General features: G+C 27.3%; 1 protein-coding gene across 1 annotated transcript in view; it reads right to left on the reverse strand.

The window, feature by feature from the left end:
- Positions 1-4310, reverse strand: part of LOC100575874 (anoctamin-5-like) — a 17998-nt gene that overhangs the window by 2132 nt on the left and 11556 nt on the right. The window lies entirely within an intron of this gene.

Here is a 4310-nt window from a genome sequence, read left to right on the forward strand (position 1 = left end):
GAAAAAAATAAAGGGTATCTGCCCGCCAAAGAATAATCTAGTTCCCAGGCTCACGATAACTTGTTGATAAAGTCGCTACCACTCTCTGGTCAGCGTCTTCACGTCGTCTCTTAAGCCAGTGCATGAGCACCAGTCACCGAATAACAACGTCCAAAAGTCTTAAAACCGATTTCAACGAGCGACACTCTAGGCCCCTTATGTGAGTAATAATCAGTGCGTTTATTATTTCGATTCATACCCTTTTTTTAAAAAATATTATTCTGTATATATAAAAAAAACCTCTACAAGATAATTTACAGGCGACTACGGCGATCAGGTAAGGCAATTAATATAATATTTTATATTAATTGCATTTATTATATTACCTGTACAGTGTAGGTACTTGTTCTATATACAATAATTGTGTTGTATGGTGTATCTGATCTAATTCTCAAATACACGATCTCGAGAGCCCTCCGAACACCAGGAGGAAGGTAACAGATTATAATCTGTAGTTTTACGATTTTAAATATATTTATCGACAGGAGTCGTTCTTATGTTTATATCGTACTTTTGAGTTATTACAGTATGTATTAAAATTGAAAATTATGTTACATAATATAATCTTATAGAGAGGGCTTAAGATGGCTCAGAGTGAGCTCTGCTAAGCTCACCCCCATAGGCGCAAAAAGGGGGGCTTAGGGGGTATTAGCACCCCGAATTTTAAAATTAGCACCCTCTAATAATTTATGTGTATATGTGTCAAAATTTCTCCTTACAATAACAAAAAAAACCATAAACAGTTTATCATCAGAGTATCAGACATGAGGGTATCAGAGTATAATGAATGAAACAATGAACTCGACAACTGTCATTTTTTCGAATTCAAATCTATTTAGAACATTTATCATTATTTTCCAATGTCTCTACTAAACCCGGCCGTTGTGGTCGGTTATATTATTATCAGTTGTCAAGTTCAGCAGTGAATCAGCGATATGACAATAATATCGTGAGTATTTACTAATATAAACATTCCTGTGCGCATATCTAATTCGGACAAAAACCTAATTACGATATACGAATCACTTGTCAGTTGGTTTTCACTTATGAGCTCCAAGTTTTCAACAGTCTGTGTATAATTGTGTATGCCGTATGGTATCATATAGTATAATATCCTATACAGGGTGTAATAAATAGAACTGACTTTTGAAATAACTTTTGTTCCAATCAATATTTAAATTGTTTTTTTATATACAATTTATAGTCACTTATTTATAGTTTCAAATATATTATGCAAACAATTATTTTAATATTTTAGGTATTTTATTATAATATTAAATACTTATTTTTTAACTTTGAAAATAAAAATTTTAAATTTGATTTCAATTTTTTTAGATATATTCAAAATAGCTAATTTGTGAATCTGATTATAAAAACAATAATTTTTATAGTAAAAACATTTATCTAAGTCAAGTAGTTTATTTTTAGAATTTTTGATATATCAATATTTTATTGATTATGAATTTGGAACGTATACGTAAGTTATTATAATAACTTCTTTCAAAATATTTTTTTTGGAAATTTGCTGATATGAGTATATTAATTCTTAAATTATTTACTAATCATATAATTTTAACAATTTTTGTCATACGTTTAAGTAGCGTCATTTTTTTTTCGTCATGTCTTTCTGTTTTTCTGTTACACCTTGTATACTAATATTTATTTGTCATATTTTTTGAATAAAATATAAAAAAGTTGTTTTAAATTTTTGATAAATTAAAATTGACTATTGTATTCATTTTTATAAAATTTACCTAATACACTATAAGTATTCAATGTTAAATTGTCATAAAACATTTTTGCTCAAAAAAGTCATATACCTCATAGTTATAATTGAATTTAAATGCCAAGAAAATGTAGAGCTTAAGCACCCTCAGTTTTTTTTATTAAAATTGCGCCTATGCTCACCCCCTTCCTCCTGTTTTCGACCATGACACTGACTGCTTCAGGGACGTCTTCATGATATGGTGGGGTGAATGGGCCAGTTACGCCACTCCCGTCATACATTGTAGCTTTATAAATATTTTTTTAAATTTTAGATTCTTAACGGAGCGATGATTGTAGATTGATTTTACAATGAGGTGGTTTTTCATTTTTTGTGTCTGTGTAGGTACCTACACGATACGTAGTCGAAATAATCCTTCAATTAACTATTCTGATGAAAAAGAGAATAATATTCTAATATTCAACTATATTATAGTAGGATATTTGAGAGATCGACATCTTAAATGCCTAGAGGTTTTTAAAAGCGTGAGAAAAAACAAAAAAAAAAATATGGAAAACGGTAATATTTTCAGTATATTTTTTATCTTAACTGATTTTGAGCTATTTATAGGCATAAGGAAAATTTTGATTTTTCTTATTTTTTTTACAAATATTGTCAATAAAATTGTTTGCTCTGTCAAAATATTTGATAACTTAGTACAAGGTTTCTCAAAAGTTGTTGTTGATGTAAATTAAACAAAAAGCCAATCGTAAATCTACAATATTTTTTTATTAGCGTCTGAAGTTAGAATTCTTACAACATTTGTCAAAATCACGAAAATTTGTAAACTATATTGAGTAATCAAAATTTTTATTTCATTTCTAAGATTTGTTAATGTATTAGAAGATTCGTCATAAGTTTTCATAGCTTCAACATAAAAAAAAGGGTGAGTGGATGTAAATTTGCTGTACAGTAAATTTCAAGTGAATGACTGTAATGGATGGTCTTCAATTTGAATTAAATTAAATAATATCATTGTACACAAAAAACTATTCTGAGCGGAACGGATTGTCAGCCAAGGATATTTTTTATTATATTTATATCGTTATTATTAATACGATAACTGGCGAAGTTGAATAATTTTTTATTTGTTTACTATCATATCTGTATATAATAAATAGTAATATACTTTAGAAGTTTCAAGTACCCACGAATATTATTTTTAAATATAACTCAAAACTAAAATCGTTCTCTTTTTTTTAAATAAGGTGTTTTTTTAAATATCTAATTTCGTCCAAATTTTAATGTAAAATAAGTATAAAAAAAACTATGTTTATGCACATTTTTTTAGTTTTTTGTTTGCAGAATTAACTAGTTACGAGCTACCTTGTTTTAAATTTTCAATCCTCAGCTATAAAAGTTGAAATTATTTTTAATTTTTCTATATTTTTAACAACCAAAAAATGTTGTAAGTTTTTCAATTTGTTAAATTATGTCAAAATTTGAACATTAAATGCTTATAAGGAGTCATGTATTAAATTTTCAAGTTTTTTAACCCAACGAATACAATTTTATTGACATTTATAGAAAATAAAACTAAAGATATTGGATACTAAAAATGTCTGTAAACCACTCAAAGTCACAAAACGAGTCAAAATATTTTGAAAACTTTATGGTGTATAGAAAATGCTAATATAAACATTTAGTGAAAATGTCAAGTATTTACAATCATATGTTTTAGATTTAAACCAAAAAACCATATTTCATTAATTTTAGATCCTGAGTGGAACGATGAATGTATTGATTTTATAATGATGTGTGTTTTTTTAATTTTTTTTTTTTTGTGTTTGAGTATACGATAAATAGTCGAAATAATGCTTCGATTTTCAACTTAAGTATCTTGTTTGATGGGAGAGAGAATATAGTTGATGCATTGGGAAGGTCAAAATTTAAAATTTCCAATAGTTTACAAAAGCGCCGGGAAAAACAACATAAAAATTAAGGAAAAACGGAAATTTTTGCGCATAATTGGCTTTCTACAAAATCGATTTTGGTTTTTGGTGTAACTGTAAAATAAATGAACGTATATCCATGACATTTTCACTGGTCATTTATATTTGCATTTTCTATACACGATAAAATTTTCAAAATATTTTGATTTGTTTTGAACTGTTTAGGAACATTTTCTGTTTCCAATTTTATTAGTATTTTAGATTCTGAGTGGAACGATGAATGTATTGATTTTACAATGATGTGTGTTTTTTTATTTTTTTTTATTTTTTTTATTTTTATTTTTTATTTTTTTATATTTTTTTTGTGTCTGTGTACACGATAAGTAGTCGAAATAATGCTACGATTTTCAACTTCAGTATCTTGTTCGATCAGAAAGTGAATATCGTTGGTGCATTGGGGAGGTCAAAATTTAAATTTCCCAGTGGTTTTCAAAAGCGCCGGGAAAAACAAAAGAAAAATTAAGGAAAAACGGGAATTTTTACGCAAAATCGATTTTTCACAAAATTGAATTTGAGTTTTTGGTGTAACTTTAAAAAAAATTACCGTAGATACA

This window comes from Acyrthosiphon pisum, chromosome X, assembly GCF_005508785.2.
Source record: "Acyrthosiphon pisum isolate AL4f chromosome X, pea_aphid_22Mar2018_4r6ur, whole genome shotgun sequence".
NCBI lineage: Eukaryota > Metazoa > Arthropoda > Insecta > Hemiptera > Aphididae > Acyrthosiphon > Acyrthosiphon pisum.